Source organism: Camelus ferus, chromosome 15 (genome assembly GCF_009834535.1).
Source record: "Camelus ferus isolate YT-003-E chromosome 15, BCGSAC_Cfer_1.0, whole genome shotgun sequence".
NCBI lineage: Eukaryota > Metazoa > Chordata > Mammalia > Artiodactyla > Camelidae > Camelus > Camelus ferus.
In genome coordinates this window covers 29,899,235-29,925,153 of record NC_045710.1, presented here as the reverse complement: position 1 = coordinate 29,925,153, position 25,919 = coordinate 29,899,235, and the positions used below count along the sequence as shown (strand labels likewise).

The window sequence follows — 25,919 nt, the reverse complement described above, 5'->3', positions numbered from 1 at the left end:
CGCCCGCCCGCCGGTGGGAGAAGGAATTGGCTATTAGCCCTACAACAACATCGGAGACAACATTTCTGAAATTAACTTTGCCTTTTAAAAAAAGGCAGCTTTGGGGCACCCCACGCTGGGGTTCCAGCATCCGCCAGGGAGAAAGGCAGCTTTTACAGAGATGTCTCCAGAAACTTGGGCAGCTTCCCAAGGTGTCTCGCTGGTTCTGCAGCAGCGTTGGTTGCCTGTGGGCCGATGGGTGTGGCTTTCGCAATCATGTTGGGGCGCCTGGATTTGGGAAGACCTGCCTCCTCTCCTTGGAGCAATGCAGGGCATCAGAAGTTTGCTGGCAGCGCCCACGTCTGTCACCCTTCTTTCTCCTCTCTGCACCGCCTGCTGAGACTGACTTGTTTTCCTTCCCACGTCTTCCCCCCCCCCCCCCCCCGCTGCGGAGTCCTCCCGCCTCTCCCCAGGGAGGAAGCGGAGGAAATAAGATGATCATCCTGTCTGCTGTAACTCATGACCTTCAAATCTGCTTATCACTCTAAGCCCAGGACGAAAAGAGTCGCAGCATCTTCGCGGAGCAAAACAGTCATCCCAGATTCCATGTGTTAAAACCAAGTTGCACAGTACAGGTTTAACATATATTTGCATGTGAATGATGTTTCACAATTCTTTCCTCCACTAGCCCCAGATCATATAGCAAGCGTTGGCGTTAACCATCTTCTACTGTTCAATGTGAATTTAAAGATAAGCGTGGGCTAGAAGACGATGCCTTGGAAATCCAGCTGCTGCAGCAAACCTAAGTGCCACAAGCAGTTTAGATGTAACTGGGTACAGAGCCTAGTTACAGGGTCAGAGGATGCCAGCATTCTCCTCCTCCTCCTAACTTTGTCACTGCTAGCCCTGGGTCCTGGCTCGAGAAAGTTCTTAGAGGAGTCTAGCCTAGGCTTTTCTGGAATACGGTCACACGCTGGGCTGTCTGCATCTGCTGTGTCCAGCTTTGTACTTGGATGGCATGTGAAAAAGAACACATGATTCTTGTCCTTAAGAAAATTAACAGAACATTGAATTTTAGTGAGGAAATTGGTGAGCAAGATGGCCCAAACCCACTTATCACTAGGGATTTTAAAATTGGGAAATTAAAACTTAGGCAAGTTAGTTAAGAGACTTGCCTAACGTAAAGGTGTTCTTGATTAATCCCATAAACAAGAATTAGAATTAGAGTCAGTTTGTAGCAAATGCATCCTTGCGGACTCCAATCCAAATGCGAGTGTTACTCAAAACAGGGCTACAACAGATGCACTGAGGTTCTTTTATGGTTAAGGTAGCTGATGATTTTCTAGACCAACCTGCCCTTGGTTTTCTAGATTCAGACTAACTTCACTCACCCCCGAACCCCATTCTGGGGTTTCAGCCAAGTACTCTCAATGTATTTGAATTTGATTCAACATGCTTTTTGGAGAGCCATCTCAGTTGAACTTGCAGGCACTCTTGGGGACCCCATCCCAGAAGAAATGGACTGGCATTCTGTCTGGGTTAGACCCGAGATATGCTTTGCCTGCCTAGGAGTGTGTCATCTCTGTCCTGGACAGTCTGATGGCTGAGGCTCCAGGCTCCTGCTCTTTCATCAGCACCACCAAATATCTGCAGTGTTGGCTCAACTCACCAACCTTAATCTTCAGCTCCCACATAGTCAAGGCAGTTCTCTTTTTAAAGAGACATTAAGCACAGATGAAGCTTCTCTCCCCTGAATTCTCTTTCTAAAACTTCCATCATCACCCTTTACTACTATTTACTGAGTATCCAGTATAACCTGGGTACTGGGGACAACAAGGCGACCAGCTCCGTGGCCTCATGGGCTCTTTAGTGCCATAGAGAATCACTGTATAACCAAGTTAGAGGTTAAAAAAATGAAATAAGATGGACAGCCCACAGCCTTCTGTCTCATTAATCCTGCATCTATCCCACCTAACAAAATAAAGGATCTAATATTTAAGTTCTTTGGAGTTCTCTTGGCTCACTTCCCAGCTGCGGTCAAATTCTCTGCATGCTCATTCCTCCTTTTCTGGATTACTTGTGGAATTGCCAGGAGGGCAGAGGCATGAAGAATGCAGGCAGTGAAAAAAAAAAAAAGCATCTGCAAATGATTGACTGAAACCAGTTGCAGTTGGACAGAGTCAGGGTTTGCAGTTGCAAGCAACAGAAACTAACTCTTGACTGATTTAGGCAGAAAAGGAATTTGTTGAAAGACTATAGAGTAATTCATAATCACTGAGTAGGCTGGAAAACAGACTCAGAAAAACGTAAGAACTAAGAACTCAGGATCACATCCAAGGCCACAGGCACAATCACAGCCCAGAAAGGGTGAGATGAGGGTACCCCTGCAGCCACTGCATAGTGCTGCCCCACAACTTGCACTGCCACCATTGTCAGCCCTGGACACTAAATATCACCAAGGGCAGTGGCAGCCTGGATATTTTTGTGGCCCTGAAGCCTCCTCCAGAAAGGATTCTCCACTGTCCCTGTTTGTTGGTGCCAGTAACTTCTGATTCCACCTGGAGCAGGTGCACCTTGTTGGCCACATCTCGGTTGTGTCCATGTCCTAGCTGCAAAGGAGACTAGTCTCTTCTAGAAGACTGGAAGGCTCTTTCTTAGGACAGTGAGATTCATGAAGTGGTCAACATCCCCCACATGGGAAGGGGGTTCAGATGCTAAGTAGCCAAAAATGACCCTAACCCCTCTTTCCTCTAATCCTAGGTGAAGGGGAGAGCCTGGGTCAATAGCGGCCTGCCAGAGAATTAGAAATGAGTACAGCAGACATCTTTCAGCACTAAGGCCAGTATCCATTGACCTAGAAGCAAGCCCCCTAGGCAAGCAAGGCCCGCACAGCCAGGCTGAACTACCTTAAGGGATGCAGGGGAAAGACTTCTCCCAGGCTGGGCCCCTCCCTCTAGGAGAGGGAGCAGTGGGGAGGCTCCCTGAGAGTGAGAAGAGCAGTCCCTCCTGCCTAGCAGCCTCTCCACCTGCACCTGGATCAGCTCCACCTACTCCAGCTGTCCTTTTCTCACCAGCAGGAAGGAAATCCAAGCTGCCACCATCTGCAAACAAAAGACCACAGCCTGTGTCAGAGATATTTATTTACCTCTAGCCTTTCTCTCTCATCCCAGACCTGCTGCTCAGACTCTTGACAATCTACGGATCCTGACATATCGTGATTCATCTTGGTTTTTTCACTGCTAGCCACCAAGCACAAGCGCTGGCATCTGAGATGGGGGTGGGTGGCTAGGAAGAGAGGATGTATGTGCTTGTAAGCAACCCCTCAGAAACCCAAGCCACAGTTTCCTCTTACTGATGTTGTCCAGCCCGGGGTGGGGGGGTTAATCTGTGGTTTATTTTCCATTTGTTTGTTTGAGTCTCCCACCCATTTAGGGAGTTGGTTTGAAAAAAAAAAAAAAGGCCCAAATAAAACCAAAAAAGGAAACTTTTTTTTGGAGTCATCTAATTATTTGTTCCCTGCCTTTAGAAGAGGGGCAAACGAACCCCGAAGTGTAGCACTTATTAAAGGATGATACATGGGGTCAGGCAGTCCCTCAAGCCATTCTCAGCATCCTACCCTGGGGTGGGCCCTTGGTGACACAGTTTTCCTTTATCCCTTTCCTGGGGGTGTGGCTGGGAAGTGCCTTCTGGGGAGGGTGGGTAGTTCCAACAGTCGGCTTTTAGCTTGCAGGAAGGAAGGTAGGGGGGAAGTGGAATGTGGCTGTTTCCAGCCATCCTTCCTCTACCCCTCACCAAAACCTAGATTCTTACAGCAACCCCATCTTTTCCTTAAGGCTGTCAGAAGCTCCTGGGGGAGCCACACCTGAAGCCTTTGTAAAAGCTCTAGGCAGCTGAAAACTTCTGAGTGCCCTCTTATTAATCAGATCACTAGAAACCAGGAAGAATTAGAACATATTCACTTAACTTCTTATTAAAAATGCTTTCACTGAGCCAAGTTTCAATACTATAGCTTCATTTCTTACAAAGTAAACATAAGAAATAGGAAAAAAAAATCCCACATTTTTGGTATCTTTCAAAACTCAGTGGAAGACAATATCCATTATGTTTCCTGGAGTCCTGTCTTTTAGGATCTATGTGATAAATTTCACTAGAATTTATCATGAGGAAAAAGGTTATGTTTACTTATGAGCTAATATTGCTTCTCTTTATTCAGACAGTAAGAATGACATAACCAATTGTGTTTCCCTTTTTGCTTTGACTGTCAGGGAGCCCAGAATTTAATACCCATTTACAAAATTATATTATCACTAGTTCCTGCTCTTCCCTTTCCTCTACGTGGTTTCTCATCTCCCCTTTCATCTTCACTTCAACTGCCTCATCTATTTGTACATTTAATTTCAGCAACATCAGAATTTTTCAAGAAGCAGGCAAAGCATAACAAACATCAAAACCAACCAACAAATCAGTAGCATGACCAAGGTTACTTAGAACTTGATTTCACTTCCCTGATGTCCCCAGGCTAGTTGGAGAGATTAACTCATAGGCTAGCACACATGCAATGTTAGAAGAATATGTTCAAGCATTAAATTAGAAGAATAAAGGTTTTAAAGATTGAGGAGACAGATCAGTGAAGACTGGAGCAGTCAAGGAAGGCTTCCTGAAGGAGGCAGTACTTATTGTAAGCTTTGAAGGCTTGGAGTTAGTTTCAGGGGTTGATGTCATTGAACTTTTACGGTTTGGTTGGATTGTAAGAGGTACTGGGGCAAGTACCTGGGACTTTGGCTCTTTCCTGGGGACAGTTTTTGAACTTCTCTGAGCTGCCAGTGCATTGCTTCTAGGGAGCAACTATATGAAGGCGATAGGGTGGATCCTTACTAAAATGGTGAGGTGGGTGGGACTAGTCTGGGCACTGTTGGCAATTTGGATGGGACAATTCTTCATTGGGAACTATTGTACCTACTGCAGTGTCTTTGGCATCATGGTTTACACCCACTAAATGCTCACAGCAATCCCCAGTCATTGGGACAGCCCCGGATTTCTACACATTTCCCCCAATGCCCCCTGAAGGACAGTGCAACCTACCCAAGTGCCGCCTACCACTCCCTCAAATACCCAAGGTTCTCCTCCCTTGCCTGCCATCCACAACGAGAATTTCCAGATTTAGTAAACAAGATATAGAACACCCAGCTAAATCTGAATTTCAAATAAACAATGAATATTTTTTAGTATAGATATGTCCCACATATTTCACTGTTTGTTGTTTATTTGAAATTCAAAGTTGACTAGTGGTCCTTATTTTATCTGGAAGTCCTACCCACAGCCCATTGCCACCACTTACAAACCTGCCTCCCAGAAATTCCCTTTGGGTGGGTCACTGTCTTGTGTGCTGAACCATCCCCTACTTCTTCTGTATTTCGATTCCTCGTGTTCATTCTCTGTGCTAAGTCTCAGTGGGGTGGTAAATACTTTTAATCAGATGAACAAATTCCTCTTCATATGTAGGCTAGTTACCCCATCTAGATAACATCTTACCTTAACCTGGTTAAATTATTCCCCAGTCTCCAGAAGGCTCTCAAATTGAATGGTGGTGGGGAGGACAGACAGGGAAATAGAAAGCACTTCTAGGGCTAATGCCCAGGGACCCGAAATGTCAGTGCCTGTGCAATGGGGAGCTTTAAACACTGTTGATATAAGAGACTCTGAGTGAATTATTCTGGGGGTGGAGCCTGGGACTGGGAATTTTTTAAGCTCCACCCCCATCCCCAGGGTCTCCTTAACGTGCAGCCAAGATTGAGAAACACTCCTCTCTTTCCTGAGAAAAGTGGGAGAAAGGAGAAAGTAAGAGAAAGGATGAGAGGGAAAGAGAGAGACTGAGACGACTGAGACCTGGTTTCAGGGGCTCTGCTTGGCATTGGTCATTGAGGGGATTTGGAAGAATCAAGAGGCAAACACATTCCACTCAAGCAGGGGAAAAAAAGTTCAAGAAAGTAATATACTTCGAATGTGTTCCATTTCGAGCAAAACAGATGTGAAAAAGTACTTCTGAAGGGTTCAGAGAGTGCTTCATTCTGTGCCAGACATCGTCCTTAGAGATGCCCCAGTTTACCAAAAAAAAAAAAGTCCCCTCAAGAGACAGTCCCATTTTTCTTTATTACCCAGTGAGTCTAACCAATACCAGGCTCAGGTTCAGAACCCAGGCAGCTCACACGCATGGCCTTACTGGTGTTGGCTGAGGAGCAAGCTTCTGATGTCACTACGGGCACCTCGGCAAGAGGCTCCCCTCTTGGTTCCGTGTGGGCTGTGAGCCCAGGGTGTCAGTCCCTGTGCCATCAGCACACGCCAGCCTTGACTCTGACAAGTAGGTCAGTGTAGACATGGCTCCAGTCTCCACGGAGAGGTGCTTGCCGCTGGCAGGAAGCTGCTTCTGCAGAATTAAAAACCATCAGAGTTGATCAAAGGAAGTGCAGGGCAGGCTGGCGGGCGGGCCAGATCCTAATCTCCACTTGCTGGCCTCACACATCACTGCACATGAGTCACCCCGCTGAGCTCAGCGGACATGCTGTTTGGATTAGGCTTTTACAGGAAAGGTTTGCCAAGCTCGCCTCTGCCGGCTCGCTATGCAGGAGGAAGGTGGGGACGTGGGTTAGACTTGGTTGCCTGGGTGCCAGGGAGGAGGCACTGGCTCCTCAGGTACACAGGACAGCAGCACCAGGGGCTGGTTAGGAATCCTCCCGTCCCCAGTCCATCTTCTCAGCTCAGCTCGAAGAACCCCATCAGGAGCAACAGAGCCCACAACAGGCCCACACAAGGCCCACACAAGGCCCACACATCCTTCCTCTCTTGCCAACTCTCCAATTAAGATGTACTATTACAGGACTCACATCTTGCCTTCACTCAACCATCTGCCTCTCAACAAGCAGGAATTCCTCTTCTCAAAAGCAGGCAACACTTCACCACTCAGGCATCTTGCTCAAAAGCAGTGGAGTCCAGCAAAAAAGGGAGGGAAGTCAGAAAATAAAAATTCCTAAATTAAGAGCCAACCCATAAAAGCAGGGCTTCCCCTAGTGCCTGGCTGGTGTGACATCACCACAAGTTACTCAGTGAAAATGGTGTCAGAGGAGCAACTGGATTACATGTGGAAAATTTCCTCAAGAAACAGAATTCTGCAGAAAATGAGGAGAGGTAGCAAAAGGTGGGGTAGAAAAGACCCTGCCCTTGGGCCTTTCGGGAGCTGACTCCTGAGGGGCTGATTTTCCCGGGCAAAAAGCAAAGTGGGATACTCTTCCAAACAGCACCTCGCAGGGTCTTGGTACTCAGGAGCAGCAGCAGAGGTGGCCCAGTGGTTTGTTTTGCTTCCTTCTGTGGAAGTAATGGTAGGAACAAGATCAAAATCCTTTGTCTCTGATTCTGCCAAGTTTTGCTTCTGTGCGTGGTAACTTGGGAAGAAGCAGCCCCCATTATTTTGTAAGCCAAGGATTCTTGGCTTGTAGTCTCTGCTGGGATTCTCTTTAGAGTCATTTAGACTCTCATTTATTAAAGACATCTAAATGGAGGTGGCAGTCCTTGACACTTTCAAAATAAATGTTGCCACTGGTCCCTACACCACTTTTTTTTTTAATCGAAGTATAGCTGATTTACAATGTTGTGATAATTTCTGGTGTACAGCATAGTGATTCACTTGTACATATATATATCTATTCCTTTTCATATTTTTTCATTGTAGGCTATTACAAGCTATTGAATATAGTAGGATCTTTTTGTTTATCTATTTTATATATAGTAGTTAGTATCTGCAAATCCTGAGCTCCCAATTTATCCCTCCCCACCCCTTCCCCACCTTGGTAACCATAAGTTTATTTTCTCTGTCTGTGAGTCTGTTTCTGTTTTGCAAATAAGTTCATTTGTGTGATTTTTTTTTTTAAGATTCCACATATAAGTGATATCATATGGTATTTTTCTTTCTCTTTCTGGCTTACTTAATATGATACTCTCTAGGTCCATCCATGTTGCTGCAAATGGTATTATTTTACTCTTTTTTATGGCTGAATAGTATTCAATTGTATAAATGTACCACAACCTCTTAATCCAGTCATCTGTTGATGGACACTTAGGTTGATTCCAGGTTTTGGCTATTGTAAACAGTGCTGCTATGAACACTGGAGTGCATGTATCTTTTCAAATTAGAGTTCCCTCCGGATATATGCTAAGGATTGCTATTGCTGGATCATAGGGTAAGTCTATTTTTAGTTTTGTTTTTTTTTAAGGAATCTCCATATGGTTTTCCATAATGGCTGCACCAAACCATACACTACTCTTGACGCTAAATTATACATTTCCAAACTTATCATTGCTCAGTTAGCTGTAATTTAAAAAGTGTTCCTTATTCTTGGCTTCAGGTTTCTTCCCATCTATCTATAATTCTCAGAGTGGTCAAATTTGCTCATGAAACCTGTCTTTTCCTTCCTTTCCTCTTCTGTTATTTCCATTTAAAAATGGACATGAAGATGGAAGGTACTACCCTGGACAGACTTCTAATTACTAAAGCACAGCACGGCAGGGGTTAGTGTCTGACCATTAGGTGAACCTGTTTGAACCCCAGCTCTGCCACCAACTCCTGGCGTGACCTTGGAGCAATTTTCTTAACCCCTCATGGCCTCAAATTAGTCATCTGTAAAACGTGGTTAAAAATAGCCCTAACCTCATTGATGAGCACTAAATGAGCTAACGCCAGAACATTTAGTAAAATCTCTGGCACTCAGGAAACACATAATCAATGCATTATTATTTCTATTACTGTAATTACTCAGCAACCAGCATTATCTAGCTAATGGTGGTAAGCTTAATCAGATTTTACAGTTAACATTTCTTCCTTCTGAAACTCCTTAGTGCACACAGAGCTAACATTTGCTTTAGTCAAAAGTATTTGCTTGATAAAAAATTTTTTAAAGTATTTTCTTGATACTAACTACTATATATACAATAGATAAACAACACATTTATACTGTATAGCACAGGTAACTATTCGATATCTTGTAGTAACCTATAATGAAAAAGAACATGAAAAGGAATATATGCATGTCTATGTATGACTGAAACATTTGCTGTACACCAGAAATTGATGCAATGTGGTAAACTGACAATACTTCAACCAAACAAAAAAGTATTTGCTTGATGGTGCCTGTGAATTCTTTGTTAGGAGAGGAGAAGAAGAGAAGAGGATCATTTATAAATGATGAAAAGGAGGTACTTTCCCTCGGGAGTTCCTCTCTATATCTGAAAGAAGAAAAGTCCCATCACTCTTGAGGGTTTGCTGTGGATGGGCAGGGGGTGCAGAATCGGGTCCTGGAGGAGTCTGTTAGTGGAGGAACCATGGGTAGGAGTGTGACGTGGCTCAGTGTATCAAACAAGCACATCTACTAGGCTTCTACCTGCTATCCAAGTAGCAGGGGATGATGGTAATGAGTGGAGGTCTTTGCGTTTGGAGAAAGATACAGTGATGGGCAGATTTCTGGTGCACCATTAGGCACTGGGCATGGTCTATGGTGGGAGCTGAGAAAAGGGGAATTGGAGCTCCTTTGCATAACAGAAATAAGGCATGTCCCCATTTAGTTGGGCAGCATATGTTAGAAGGTTAGAATATGTGTAGGAAGATGCTCCCTTCCCTTCCTTAATATGGATTTGGGCTGAGACTGAGGCTTATAGTTTGTCTTTGGCAGGTGTGTGATCTAAGAGTTACTCACAGGAGATCAGAAAACCATATGAAGAATGAGGAGGGGTGTCATGATTATATGCTGGCAGAGGCACCCTGAAGAGAACACAAACTAGAGAAAGGAAACCTACCACAGATTATTCTGGGACCTACCTGTCTAATTATGTGGCGTGATTCCTTGTTGCATAACTCAGACTTTGAGAAATGTATTGCTGTGGATTACCCTTATCTTACAGATTATCCTCTTTGGGGTAGAGGTTAAGGGTTGGGTGGATATCATGGTGGGGCGGGTGTTGCATTAAAATGTGAACAACAGGATAGTTTGTATTCTTTGTCTTTGGGTGCTCTAGTCCCAGGGCCTAGAAAAGTGCCTAGGACATTGTAAGTACTTAGTAAATATTTGTTGAATGAATGAGTTTCGCCATGGAGAGGAAAAAAGTGGGCTCACAGAGGAAAAGAAGGAAAAGAGTTTGGGCCTTGAGGCTGGCCAGCAAAGTTAGGACTGCGGCAGGCCTATGGGGAGACCCTGCTAAGGGTTTTTCCTTCTTCCCTTGGGCTCTGGGAACAATAATATTTAATATTCAGCTTTCTTTCCCCCCCTGCTTATCCCCAAACTGTCAACGATGTGGCTCACACATGTGTTAGAGGTATAGAATTAAGAGGCAAGACAACAAAGGCAAACGAGGCTTCCCTGTGTCATTCCTTGTGTTAGTTTCCTACGGCTGGTGTAACAAATGACCACAAACCCCCAAATGTATTATCTTACTGGTCTGCAGTTTAGAGGACCTAAAATCAAGGCAGCGGCAGGGTTGCGTTCTTTCTGAAGGCCCTGGGCGAGAATCTGTTTTCTTGCCCTTTTTAGCATCTAAAGACAGCCCGCATTCCTTGGCCTTTCCCTCACATCCCTCTGACCTCTGCTTCCATCGTCACATCTCCCTCTCCGACTCTTACTCTCTTTCCCTTATAAGGACCCTTGTGATTACATCGTGTTCGCTCGGATATTCCAGGACTATCTCCCCAACTCAAGGTCCTTAACTTAATCACATCTGCAAAGTCCTTTTGCCATGTAAGGTAACATATTCACAGGTTCCAGGATATGGACATTCTTGGGGGCCATTCTTCTGCCTGCTGCACCCCCGAGGCCACCATCAGTGTCGTGCTGAGGGAAGACGGCAGCCCCAGAACCTAGGCCAGGACCCACACTCCAGTGAGCAGAGACCCTGGCTGAGTGTGGAGTTTAGGAGCAGGTGAAGGCAAAGGAACAGGCTGCAGCCTGGACTGGCTTTGGAGATAAGGGACCCATTCCTTTCTGCAAACATACTGGAGGAAAGTGATTCTTAGTGACAGAGGCAGAAAGAGAGAGTCTGCACTTGTGGGTAGAGGGGCTGTCCGGGCAGCAGACACTCAGGTTACAGGATTAAGAATTTGAAACAATTTCTAAAGTGCAGGGTCTGGTTTATGGCAGGTGTACAATTCAATAAGAGCCATCTATTATTAATACCAGAGGGAGAAAGGTGAGGGGGGCAGACCACTCCAGCCCCAGCTGCCAGGGGAGGTGGGTCACACACAGCTCTACACCCCGACCCCAGGGAAAACAGGAAGAAGACCTGTCACGACGGAATAAGGTACAAGGCAGGTGTGCAGAGGTACAATTTCAAAGGCTCTTTATCTTAACGTCTTCCCACACAAGCTGGGAGGAAGCATCTGGCCGGTTCTTTAATGAAACTTGGAACTCACTGCTGCAGTCAAGAAGGAAATATTTTTGTGGTTTTTCTGTGGGGGAAGAAAGTAATAAATCTTTCTGTTGTTGAAGGAACACCTTTCACTGGTGCAGCTCTGAGAGGGACAGACATGATTATTAAAGTGTACGTGCTTGAAAGTTTGTTCATCAGGCCATTGGGAAGCTTCACGGAGACCCTTGAAGGGCAAGAATAAGGTCTGAGCTGGTGGTCCCAAACTCAAAGGTAGTCACAGAAGATATAGATTTAAATAGATATTCCTATTAGAACTGCTAGGTTTTCGGGGTGAGTGTTGACTCCCCATGGATTTCTTACAGAACCCCTGCTCAGCAAAAGACAGCTGTAATCAGTGCCCACTCTGATCGGTAGGATGTGGTAGAAGAAAAAGACAAGGTCTTGTTCTTAAGGAGATCATTCATTCTGTACAAATGTGTTGAACTGTTGCTGGATGTGCTAGGCATTGATCTAGGCTCAAGGGAGACCTCAGTGACCAAAACAGACAACGAGTAATGACGATGTGTCAGCTGGTGATGAGGGGTATGGAGACAGACAAGACAGAATAAAGGGCTGGTGAGTGGCATTTGATATAGGTGGTGGGGGCAGGCCTCCCCGACAATGGGGTACTTGTACAGAGACCTGGGAGAACTGAAGGTGGCAAAGGGGCAAGTCACACAGACCTCTGAAGGGTGGGCCAGGTGGAGGGACCATCTATCGAAGTATATAAAAGTAGCTCATTTTTCAGTGGGCACTGTGTTCAGTGCTGACCTGGGGTGCAGTACCTGTCTCTCCCCTCAAGCACAGTCCTCAACCCACAACGGTTGGTAGCAGCTCCTTCGTGTAACACATCCCTATCTCCAGCCTTACTTGAGGAGGGCATCCTTCCAAACTGGGCCAATCAGAGTCCAAGACAGACGCTGTTGTAGCAATCTTGCATAAAATGAGGGCAATAATGAAGGGAAATCAGCAGCACGCTGGGACTGTCTCTGGGGTAGAGGTATGTTTCGAGTATAGGAGACTCGAGTTCAAAGGCCTGGCTGCAGGCAGAAGCCCCAAGCCTGTGTGATGGAGCATGGATTTACCAGCCTGTCTCTGAGGGAAAGACTCACCCCAAGGCTACGCATACACAATCGGAAACTTTCCTAGGGTAAGTCAACCCAGTGTTGCTACCCTGCCTACATCTCCTGAGCACAGGTAGCTAGATTCGGTGCACAGATTGCAAAGGAAGGGCGCACAGCAAACAGAAACACCTTCACCAAGGCTGCTTAGGCTTGGAGCAACATTCCTTCAGGGCTCCCTACGCATACATGCCTGATGAGCAGAAATGTAAACTGGATTTTTTCGAAACTCTTTCCCCGAATGGTGCCTTTTTAAAGGCACTACCTTTTAAAGAAAGGCTGTTTCTGTCTTGATAATGTAACTTCAAGTGGTAGGTGTAAGGAAGGTTGTTTTTTTTTTTTTTTTTTTTCAATTAAAAAAACGGGCAGTTTTCAGATGCGGAAGTTTTGTCCTTTTAATACCCAAATATCCAGCGGGCGGACAGAGTAAGTCAAGCTCTGACACGCCTCTCGCTCCAAGCTCTGCTGTCTCTTGGACTGCAGCCTGTCCGCAGCTTACCCTGAGTTGGCTGAGCAGCTTCCCTCTTGAGTAAAATGCAAATAGCAATGTTCTCAAGGCCAGGGCATTGCTTTCTCCTGGGGAGGCTGTGAATCTCCAAGGTGTTTCTCTGCTGAGCTGAGATTTCATGAAATAAGTTGTGTAAAGAATTTTACTGTAATGTCTTGCACTGAAAACTGAATGCCGAACAAATGCCAGTAGTTGCTAAATAAATGCTGGTGCCTATGGAGGCCATGTCAAAAAAGGAAGTCCTTTCCAGTGAGAGATGCATGCTGAAGTATTTATGAGGGAAATGACACTGTGTCTAAAACTTGCTTTTAGAAATTCCAGCTAGAAAAAGTGCATATTTGGGGGGTGGGGATGGAAGGGGCGTAGGGGTGATAGATGAAACAAGATTGGCACCTGGAGAGATTGTTCAAACTGGGTGGTAGGGACATGGGGGTTCACTATTCCATTCCGTCTCACTTTGTGTGTGTTGGAAATTTTTCACGATAAAAGTTAAAAGACAGAAAAAAAAATGATGTCAGTCTGACCCCTTCTTTTCGCCCTGGGCTCTGTTGTTACATAATATCAGCAGGGATCTGAATGTGGGGAATTTGATTATGGGAGTTTTTGCAGTGTGACTTCAACAAAGGGAAAAGTATGATGGATTATTTCTGGAGAGTGGAGCTGGCAAGGTTTCCAAGAAGAGTGATGTTGAAATGAATAATGAAGATTCCTTGCTCAGTGATGCAGCCCTCGGGCTTTTGTCAAACGTTCTGGGAAATCGTGGAAGGGGCTGGTGTCACTCCGGAGGCTCAGCACTTGTGCAATGCAGGAAACAGCCACACACTCCCTGTAGTTGCCCTCAGTCCCTCAAGGATGCTGGGATTTACTTGGACTTTATACCCAGGGCTGTGGCCAGGACAGTGCAGCAGTCGCAGGTCAGGCGAGCATCCTGGCTCCCTGGACGTGGCGTTCTCAGATGCCTCAGTGTCTTCCCAGGGTGTGGGGGTCGGGGTGGGGGGCACCGTTGAGAGAGTGTGTGCAGCGCAATCAGGCATGGCAGCCAGTCTCCGGTATTCTCACTGATTCCCACTAAGCCCAGAAAGGAGCACTGGAATGCAACACGGGAAGTTCCCTCTTTTTAACCCCTGTCACTGGGCTTGGAGGGTGGGGTGGAAACTGGCCTCTGGGTTACCACACCCAGCTCCCTATCCACTCTGGCCAGAGACTTTACATCCTCAACAGCTGCTGTCTGTGTTTGGCTCTCAACTCAGTTGCCTTGACCCAGCTCCCAGGGACCAGTTTGCAGGGGACAACTGTGACACTGGCAATCCGATCATAACTGACCTGCACCCTCTCCTTCACTCCCCCCTCCAACCCCCGCTGCGTACATCGTATGTCCTCATTTCATTTCTAAGATGGGATTTATCTTGGGAGCATCACTGATTTGCCCCACAGTTTTGCTCTGAACTTTCTTAGGACTTATTCTGAAAGCTCATCACTTAAAGTGGGTGGGGAACTGGCTCACTTTTTCAGTGAGTTTCAGTGGAATAAAGAATAAAGTGATGGAGATACCTTCATCTTGTATTGCTTGGACCACTCTAGGGGGTAAGTCTGGACAGTGAGTGGTGCTTTAGGAATCATCTTGGCTCTTTGTCATAGTTAATTTTACAAATCAAGATATGACATGGGCTATGAATTCTGTGGTACTGCCTTTTTAAGAGCTCATAATCCCTTAAAATCATTTAAATCCTTCAATATGGCAACAGCACTCCTGGTAATTTCTACAAAGGAAATAATTCAAAAGAAAAAGAGGGGAGGAAATCTCTATATGGACTTAAACATTTATGGGAGAATCACTTACAGTAGTGAAAACTGGAAACATCTTGATGTCCAGCAGCAGAGGTATGATTAAACAAATTATGATACATCTGTGGAAAACAATGTAGCCACAAAAAATGATAATTAGGAAGACTGTGCAAGGAAAGTGAAAGTATTTATTAAGTGATATTAAACAAAAAAGTGGAACACAAAAATTATATGAACATTATGTAATTATATTATAATAATGTAATTCCTATATCTGACTGAAGACTGAAAGGAAATCTGGAAGAAGAGAAAGCAGTTGTGTTAAGTGGTAGAAAAAAACGAATGATGTTTTTCTTTTTAAATACTTTTAGTGTTGTTGTAGACTTATTTTGGTAATAAATAATTCTTTAAAAAAAAAAGAATACTCAAGCTTCTTAACTTATGATTGTTGGAACTTTGGGCAGTAAGTGAGAAAATATTCAAAACCTAGAGGAAGTCACATCAGCAACTATCAAGTCTTGAGCTCAGAATGTGACATTGATAATAGGAGGAGTCAGGTGAGAGGATGTAAAGATAGCAGACATAGAAAACAGGTTCAAGAAGGCACTGTTGGGGAAAGGATTTGCATAGCTGAATATGTACAAAAAGGAACAAACTCACATCCATTCAATAGCCTGTACTGAGTCTAATGATACCTGTGAACAGAGAGAGAGCAAGCAAGAGCCAAAGAAGCATCTTATATTAGTCTTTCTCTTTATCTCTTTGAAAGGCACATTGTCCCTGAAACATCAATGGTCCATTTTGGGGGTCTGATCCTTTCCCTGGAGGCAGCTAAGCAACTCCTCTGGAGGAATGATTCAAATCATTCCTGATTTTTAAATATTAATCCTTGGCCAACTTAATTAATCATAGTATACCAACAAGCCTTTACCCATAGGAGATGAATCCACCCCAAACTGCTCTTTTCCCATAATCTTGCCCTAAACGTGGGTGGGTAACTCAGGGCAAATTCTGGTCCCAGGCTGCCAATGTTGTGTATTAATGGAGTGAAGCTGGCTGACAGTCTGCAGCCTAAGATGGGTTTTGGAGGAGAATTTATGTGCCAGGGTTAATTATAGCTTGACTTAAATCTTAGATTGTGGATGGACCATGAAAAAGGCAGTTTGATGACTACTATGTGGTCAGATGAACCCAGATACTTAGATCTTTTAAGAGGAAAAAGAAAAACTATAAAATCATCTCCAGGGTACAGACACTGTGGTAGGTACAGGGAAAATTACAAGTTTTGGGTGAGACAAGACTCCTGTCCACAATCCAAAAGAGTGTGTTGGGGAATAGGATAGAAACACAGATAGAACTCAAGTCAATAAACACATCTCACAGAACAAAATACAAGTACCTCAAAGCAATAAACTTTGAGTTTAGGTAATCTGGGTTTAAATCCCAGCTAGGCTCTCTGATCAACCATGAGATCTTAGACAAGTGTCCATGAGTCAGTTTCATTTTCTGTAAAATGAGAATGAATAATAACTGCCTCAAAGGCAAGTATGAAGATTACATAAGATAATGCATTTGAGAATCTGTTGAATCCAAAATGTGAACTGTATAAGGCAGTGGTTCTCAAACTTGGCTGCATATTGGAATCACTCAGGGAGTTAAAAAAAAAAATAGTGATGCCTGGGTCACTCCCCAAGAGATTCTGAATTAATTGGTATCATGTGTGGCCTTGCAGTCAGATACTTAGAATTGTAGAAGAGAAACAAACCCATAACTATGGTTGGAGATTTCAATACCCTTCTCTCAATAATTGATGGAACCAGTAAGACAGAAAATCAGTAAGGAAGTAGAGGACTTGAGCAATGCTATCAATTAATTTGACTTAATTTGACATTTTAAGAACATTCCACTTAACAATGTCAGAATACATAGTCTTTTCAAGAGCACACAGAACATTTTCCAAGATAGACCATATTATAGCTATAAAATAAGTCTTAAGAAATTAAAAAATATCCAAATCAGACAGTGTATTCTTTGATCACAGTAGAATTCAAGCTAGATATTAATAACAGAAAAATAATTGAGAAATAGCCAATTATTTGGGGACACATTTTCACACTTTTAAATAACCTATAGGTCAAAGAAGAAATCAAAAGGGAAATTAGGAAATATTTGGAACTAAATGAAAATACAATGTATCAAAAATTTTGAAATCCAGCCAAAACATTTATAGGGAACTTTATACCACTAAACACTGTGCAGAAGAAGAAAGGTCTCAAACCAATGAGTTTAGATTCTGCCTTAAGTAACTAGAAAAAGAGCAAATTAAACCTAAACCTAAGCAGAAAAGTGTAAATTATAAAGAGCAGAGAAGAAATTAGTGAAATAGAAAACAGAAAAACAAGAGAGAAAAATCAATGAAATCAAAAGCTTGTTCTTTGAGAAGATCAATAAAATTGATAGACTTCTAGCCAGACTTCTTTTCCTGAAAAGAAGAGAGTGAAGACACAAATTACTAATATCAGGAATAAGAAAGGTTATATCACTACAGATTCTACAGATATTAAAAGTATTATAACAGAAATAAGAAAAGCTTTGTGCCACTAAATATGACCAACTTAGAGGAAATGGAAAAATTCTTTGATAGATGCAATTTATCAAAGCTTATTCAAGGAAAAAACAGGTAACTCTAGCTCTACATCTATGAAATAAATTGAATTAGTGGTTAAAAATGTTCCCATAAAGGAAACTTCAGTTCAAGATGGTGAATTTTACCAAATATTTAAGGAAGAAATAGTACCAGTTCTACACACAACCACTTCAAGTAAGCTGAAGAGGATGGAATATATCCCAACTCACTCTATGAAACCAGCATTACTCTGATATCAAAACTAGACAAAAACATCACAAGAAAAGAAAACTAGAGACCAATATCTCTCAAGAGTATCAATGCAAAAATTCTTAAGCAAATTTTAGCAAATAGAACTAACAGTATATATAAAAGCTAATAAATAATAAGCAAGTGCGTTTACCTTGAGAATGCAAGGTTAGTTTGATATTTGAGAATCAATCAATGTATTAACGCCACATTAACAGACTTAAAAGAAAAAGTATATGAGTATCTCCATAGGCACAGAAAAAGAATTTGACAGAATTCAAGATCCATTTCTGAGTTTTACAAAAGCAACTCTCAGCAAAGTAAGGAGCTTCTCAACTTGAGAAAGGGCATCAATGAAAAACCTAAAGCTAACATCATACTTAATGGGAAAGACTAACCGTCTTTCCTCTAAGACCAAGTACAAAGCAAGATTGTCCACTGTCATTATTTATATTCAACAATTTACTGCTTCTAGCTAGTACAATAAGGTAAGTAAAATAAATAAATAAATAAATAAATAAATAAATAAATAAATAAATAAATGGAACCCAGACTGAACAAGAAGTAAAACTGTCTGTATTCTCAGACAACATAATTATCTACGTAGTAAATTCTATGGAATCTACCCAAAAGCTACAAAACTAACAACTGAGTTTAGTGAGGCTGCAGGATACAAGATCAATATTAAAAATCAACTGTATTTCTCAATAGTTTCAACAAACAGTTGGAAATTGAAATTGTATAAACATTAGCATTTATAATTGCATAAAAATATCAACTACTTAAAATTAAACCTCAAAAAAGGAGTCTAAGACCTGAATTGCTGAGAGAGTAAAAGATGACTTACAGATATGGTGAGATATACTGTGTCCATGGATTGGGAGATTAAAAATTGTTAAGATGTCAGTTCTCCCCATGTAGATCTACAGAATCGATGCAATCCCAATCAAAATCCCACTAGACTTTTTTAAACCCCCAAACTGAAAAATGCTGTAAAATTTAAGTTTATTCTAAAAATCTTATTTTTCTTAGAAAAAGAATGAAGTTGGATTTCAAGACTAATAATAAAGCTATAGTAATCAAGACAGTGGGATATTAGCATAAAAATAAATCAGTGGAACAGAATGGAGAACTCAGAATAGACCCCACAAATACATGGTCAGTAGAGAAAGGCCAGACATTTCAATAAATGTTGCTGAAACCGTTGAATTGCCACATGCAAAAAATAAACATCACTCCAAATCTTGCATCATACATAAAAATTAAATCAAAAATGGATCATAGACCAATATAAAACCTAAAATTATAAAACATCTTTTTTTTTTTACATTTTTTTAATTGAGTCATAGTCAGTTTACAAAGCTGTGTCAATTTCCAGTGTAGAGCACAATTTTTCAGTTATACATGAACATACATATATCATTGTCACATTCTTTTTCGCTGTGAGAAAATTATAAAACTTCTAGAAGAATATATGGGAGAAAATCTTTGTTTCCTTGGCTTAGGTAAAGACTTCTCAGTTATATCACCAAAAGTGCAATCCATAAAAAAATTAATAAATTAGACCTCATCAAAACTAAGAACTTCTGCTCTCTGAAAGACATTATTAAGGGACTAAAAAGATCAGGAGAAAGTATTTGTCAATCACATATCTGACAAAGGACTTGTATCCAGAATATATAAAGAACTCTTTTTTTTTCTTTTTTTAATTGAAGTTGATTTACCATGTTGTGTTAGTTTCAGGAGTACAGAAGTGATTCAGTTATACACACACACACACACACATATACATACAGAATATATAAAGAACTCTTAAAATTCAACAAGGAAACAAAACCAAACCTAACTTAAAAAATAGGCAAAATATTTGAAAGACTCCTCATCAAAGAAGATAGAAGAATGGCAAATATACACATGAAAAGAGTCTCAACATCAGTAGTCATTAGGGAAATGTAAATTAATACCATAATTGAGATACCATTACACATTGATTAGAATGGCTAAAATAAAAACCTATTCCTGGAGAGGATGTGGAACAACTGAAACTCATACATTTCTGGTGAGCAGGCAAAATGATACAACCACTTTGGGAAACAGTTTGGCAGTTTCTTTTAAAGTTAAATGTATACTTACCATACCCACTTCTAGGTATTTACCTAGAGAAATGAAAATTTATATGCTCATACTTGTTCATAAGGTTTATAGCAGTGTTATTCACAACTGCTTAAAACTAGAAACAATCCAAATGTCCTTCAGTGGTGAATGGTTAGGTAAACTGGAATATCCACACAATGGAATATTACTCAGCAATAAAAAGGATAAATTATTAATATATGCAACAACGTGGAAGAATCTCAGCATAATAATGCTGAGTGAAAGATGTCAAACCAAAAAAAAAGTATGTTTCCATTTATGTAAAATTCTAGAAAATGAAAACTAATCTATAGTGAGAGAAAGCAGATACACTGCTGCAGAATAAGGGGAGGGATCACAAGAGGCACAAGGAAATTTAGGGGTGATTAGCTTGATCATGGTGATAGTTTCACAGATATATAACATATATCAAAATTCACCCTGGGATACACTTCAAATATGTGCAGCTTATTATATGTCAATTAAATCTCAAGAAAGCCACATAAAAAACATTATCTAGGTGACTTTAATGTGCAGCTGAGTTTGAGGACACTAAAACATACATAACTATCATAAGTCCTTCAGTCTTTGGCTTAGAGCTTGGCTGCCATCAACCAACAGAGAATCTTCTATGGTTTAGATTCCAGACCTGTTACAAATCTGAAACCTACAGGATAACTCCAGAATGAGCATACAAACCACCAGATAAATTCATTTTAGTAGGTCCAGGGCCTTCAGTTTAAACTGCAGGGAAGTACTAGATAAAAGTTACTAATCGGAAATGAAATACAAGATACTCAAGCCTTTAAGCTTCCAGGGTTATAAATCACCCACAGTGCAGAGACAAGTTTGGAACTGGTAACTCGGTGAAGTTGCTCTTCCCATCCTTCATAGACTCAGCTTCTGTACTACCCTTACTTTATTAGAATTTGGGGGTTGAACCCACTCCACTTTCGGCTTCTCTTTCCTTTGACCTAATTTACAGTGCTTCCAAGAATAGGTACTTGAACGTATTGAAGAAGTTGCTAACTTTGTTATGCTATGCAAGACTTCCTTAAACGAGTATATTTCCCCTTTCCTCTCAATGACTCGAACAGGACAAACTATAAAGGACCTGAAATTGGCTGAATGAGACCGGTCTATCCACTGTGCTCAGTTTTGCTCAGAGGCACAGGGATGACTCAGAGTGTCATATTTGCACCTTCAATATGCATATGAATCACGTGGGGACCCTGTCAAAATGCAGATTCTGCATCAACAAGACTAGAGTGGACCCCAAGATACTGCATTTCTAACCAGCTTCTCCTTGATAACGCCGATGCTGCTAGTTGGGTTTCAAGGCAAGTGACCTTTCAAAGTCCTTTCATGCCTGGGACACTGTGAAGCAATCATCACCCTAATAGGGAAGAAGAGAGCATTCAAGTCAAAGGAAGGAAATCTGTGTTAGCCCCGCCTCTGATGACACTCTCCGTTAAGAAACCCCTGCATTACTTAAATGCTTATACATCTGGTAAGGGTAAGGCTTCATTTGTTGTGCGCAGCTCAGAGTGTTTAAAAAACGTTGTTGATTGGATTTTCTTAACTTTTTCTGAAAAGGATTTGTAATAGAATGGTTTGTGTAGAGTTAGTCAACCCAACTTAAACCATTTTATCGCTGTTGCATCCAACCATCTCCTGTGTGTGCCCCTCCCCTTTTTTCTCATAAAAGATATACAACATTGAAATATGAGACTCTAATGTTTAGTATACTACATAGCTGATGTTCTCAGTTCTTATGACAAATGGGCTCATTTCTCTCTTAGTGAGAGGATTATATCGCATGTCCTGAATTTTCCTTTTTTTGAGGCAAAGATAGCTCTGGTAACAGCAGCAGTTGCTTTTCATGATTTAGAGTTATAGTAAAATCCCTTGGAAAGAATTGTAGGACAGCACTGAAGCCCGGTCATGAATCTTCCTGGGGAAGCTGGCTGCAGCCCTTGGGTGGGTCTTTCTCACCCACTTCTTACTTTCCTCCCCCTCTGCTTTGTACATCATACTGCATGCTTTTTTTTCCAGAGCAAATTCTCGATTTTTGGAAAGGAACAGAGTAGCTTAGTTTTGCCTAAAAGTGACACATTCAAACAAACGTATTTAAAATATATCCGAATTTGCAATTGAAACCAAGTGTACTTGATGGGCTGAAAACCAGGCCAGTCTATATTTTCATCAAAATCCTTATTATGGGTAATTTTCCATCTCAGTTTACCTTGCTCTTTAAATTAGTTCATCGTGATTTTCAATGAAAATAACCGGGAAAAATGCACCCACAAAAGCTCAGAGTAAATCTATATTCCTAGCTCTGTATTCTGTGTCCAGGTTTCCTTATTAAGTGATTACAAGAGCAATTTTCTGTCTTTCAAGTCCATTTCTGCAGAAGAATTTGAATCACCACTGGAATGAATGTGGTAACGAGAGCAGTTCTGTCAACAATATGTGACATGAGGGAGGGGAGCAGAGAAGCTGCGCTGTCTGGACGATGGTTTTGGATTGGGTTAGGGATTTTTGTTGTTGCCAGAAAACTCAGAGTTCAAAGAGAGTAGAGAAGCATATTGATTAGCTTTGGACTGGTCAAAGACTAGATTTATATCTGAATTTAACTAATGTTTTACACATGGTCTCCTTTGTGTTTAAAAGATGTTGTACCCCGGGTTATTTAAAGACTAGGGCCAGCTGAAAGCAATTCCTCTTCTTGTCGTCTCTCCTCCAAATCACGACCATTTAATAGGCTGGTAGATATTAAATCTCTAGGAACAAAAGGGAGTGTGACTGGCCCAAATGACCTGTGATCTCTAAAGTCCCTGTTGGCGCCACAAGATCTTTGTGGCTTATTTTTTCCCCCAAACTTCCTATTCCAGAGGCCACATTTGTGGGGATATCTGGAGAACCAGGCTGACCACTTGCTCATCTGCCAGTTCATCTTTCTTTTGCCCAGTCTGTCAGTTATTTGGATCTGCTGCTGTAAATTTCAGCTCTACCATTAATTTTTGTTTAAAAATAATGTTGTTAACATTATGAAGTGCACTGTGCTAAGCACTTTACGTGTATTATCTTAGGAATCCTCATAATACCCATTTTAGAGGTGACAAACCTGAGGCTCAGGCAGGTAACATAACTTGCTCAAGTCCTCAAGGCCAGGATCCAAAATACAGGCAATTTAACCCTGGACACGTGCACTTAACCACTGTGGATTTGCTTCCTCCATCAGGAGGTTTTTACAGGACTTTGGAACTGAAGGAGTTTGGAAAGGGACAAGGATACAGACTCTAACGAAGTTGCTTCAAAGCTTCATAGCCATCCATTCATTCAACAATAATGTACTCCCGTTCAATTCTTCCAGAAGCACGCTTTCATTAAAGGTCATAGCATCGCTCTATAGCAGGCACCCTTTCCTGGTAGTGGTCCCCACACTAATTCACAGGGTAAGTCTTCTGTAGCAATGTTTCTATTTTAAAACCCACCCCCGTTAGTCAGAGCAGAATGAGTCCCAGGCTGGGTCAACAAGATTCCTTCTACTGGAAATCTGAAACTGGGAAGAAGAGATGGAGATTTAGCTTCTGATATGGACAGAACTGTGATGTGGAAACTCAGTGAAACATGCAAACTCAGGAACCGTAGGGAAGCCATTTTCTTCCACAAATGAGAGTGGAGAGAGGGGCTAAGGGAGGTGAGAGGAGAGGAGGGAGGGGAAAGGCAGGTGGAGGAGGGGGAGGCCAGAGGAGAGGAGACAGATAATATGAATAAGATGGAGCAGACACACAGAGTAGCTTGAGACCAGATAGGGGACTTTTTGCCAACTTTCCAGTACATGGATTTGGTTTTTCATGAAGCATCCCTATTTCCTTAAAAACACTCTTTGCTTAAGCTGCTCCAAGTTGATGTCTGTCCCTTGCAATCAAAATCCTAATTAATGCTCATTCAAACTCCTGCAAGACCCAGGAACTCAGACACCTTTGTATCTCCCCAGAGCCCAACAGCAGACTCTGCAAACAATGCTTTGTTCTCTGTTCTTTGCTCCAGTGTGCTCAAATCTTTCCAATTTATCTTGAGTCTTTATTCCATCATCTAATTATATGGCCTGAATCCAGTCTCTTTTCTCTCTTGCCCGCCTTACATTCTACCTTGAGATTAATCTTCCAAAACTGTGTTTCCCCCCATGTGTTACTTTACAGCTCAAAAATCTTCATTGGTGCACTAGCTCCTCATCGTGTCTCATGGAACACCAGGGGAGACGTCCCAGCATGAAAAGAGTTCTGTGGTCGAAGACTCTTGGGAAGTCAGCGTTCTCCCTCTCTCGACTTTGCCACATACATCAGCACTGATACAGGCTTTGAGAAGTTCTGTTTATGAATCAAAGCCTCCACTCACCACCGAAAAACACAAACACACACCACTCAGCCTGAATTTGATTCGATATTTCCTTTCTAGGTGTGACACCTCCAGGAGAAGGGGAATACCTACAGAATTAGGGAGGGCCAAGCAGCTTTCTTGCCCTCTGCCCCATATATGGGTTACCTGATTTGATTGACCATTTATTTCTCCCTCGGCTGCAGTCAGGTGAACCTCCTTCTTGCTTCCTGTGCTTTCTCCCCTCTGTGTCCCCTCCACATGGCATGTTCCTTGCCCACCCGGACTCCAAGCTCCACCTCCTCCACGGAGTCTTCCCAAACCACTCAGATCCACCTTGTGCTTGTACATTTCTCACTTTCTAAGGCCCTTGTGATTTGAACCACAGAGTTAGCACTTAGGCATAGTCTGTTTCCACCTAACTCTTTCATACCTGATATGTCTGTCAACTGACAAAGAGTGTAAGTTTATGAAACATAAAAACCATATGCTTTCTTCTATAATATCTAGCTCAAGACTAGCACAAAAAACATTTTTAAGGATGATGCATTAAATGAATCGGGCCAATTCTCTGACGTAGAATGACAAATATTTTCTCTCCATCTGCTCAAGAATGGCCTGATCATTAGAGGTAAGGATGCTCCAGGCTTAATGCCAGGCTTTCTCTGAGGAGTTACTCCCACCATGGCAGGGTTCTCTTGGGTACAGAACTTTGAAGGTATCCTTATCTGCTTGTAAGGGAAGAAGGTTAGCATGTCTGAAAACAGGGATTGTGCAGAGGACCTTGCCACAGTTAAAAATCCATGCTCAGAAATAGCTAAAATGCTCTTCCATATAAAATTGGTTAAATCTACAGTAGCCTACCCATGGCACTGATATCATAAAAAGCTTTAATAGATCATATTGCAGAAGAATATTTAATGACGGGAAAATATTTATGATATATTGTTAAGTGAGAAACAATTTCAAAAAGAGAAGATACACTATGTTTATAATTTGATTATTGGGAGTTTGGTATTAGCAGATACAAACTATTATACATAAAATAAACAAGGACCTATTGTATAGCACAGGGAACTATATTCAATACCTTGTAATGGCCTATAATAAAAAAGAATATGAAAAGAAATATACATATATATGAATAACTATGCTGTATACCAGAAAATAACACAATGTTGTAAATCAACTATACTTCAATTTAAAAAATAATAAATGAATGAATGAGGTGAGACAAAGAATATGCATTGAAACAACATCAGAATGGTAAATGAACATGTTGACATTGATTATATCTGGGTAGTGGGATCACAAGCGTTGAGGTTTTTTTTTCAATCCCTTTTTGTACTTTTCTGTATTTTCCTGGTTTTCCACATTGAACATGTATTACTTTTGTAATCAGAAAGAAGTAATCCAAAACACAATTCCATGTTTTCTCTCTTCTCCCAGCTCCTGCCTTCACACTGAATGCTTGAAGTTACGTTCAGAGACCCAGAGAATCCTCTTTATTTTGACTTTGGGCCTTAACCTCTTGTTGGCTGTGGTCAGCTCTCTTTCTTCCACTAGGCTTACATAGGAATGTCCCAGGGCCCACTAATAACCTGGGCACTGTCCAGTGTAGGCTTCTGAGCTGAGGATAAGGAACGGATCGAAATAACTTCTGCCTCCTTCCTTCCCCAGACATATTCTGACT

The 25,919-nt window shown here is 41.9% G+C and overlaps 1 long non-coding RNA gene across 7 annotated transcripts in view; it reads right to left on the bottom strand.

The window, feature by feature from the left end:
• Positions 1–452: 452 nt before the first annotated feature.
• Positions 453–25,919, bottom strand: part of LOC116668955 — a 35,370-nt gene continuing 9,903 nt past the window's right edge. For 2 of the 7 annotated variants that reach the window (XR_004326267.1, XR_004326273.1), the window contains exons 3-4: positions 14,891–14,957; positions 4,183–6,403 (exon numbers count right to left, since the gene is read on the bottom strand). This is a non-coding gene — a long non-coding RNA (uncharacterized LOC116668955). Of the gene's footprint in view, positions 3,081–4,182; positions 6,404–6,860; positions 7,339–14,890; positions 14,958–25,919 lie in introns of those variants that run through there. The other 5 variants (XR_004326270.1, XR_004326271.1, XR_004326269.1 and 2 more) reach the window with 5 other exon arrangements.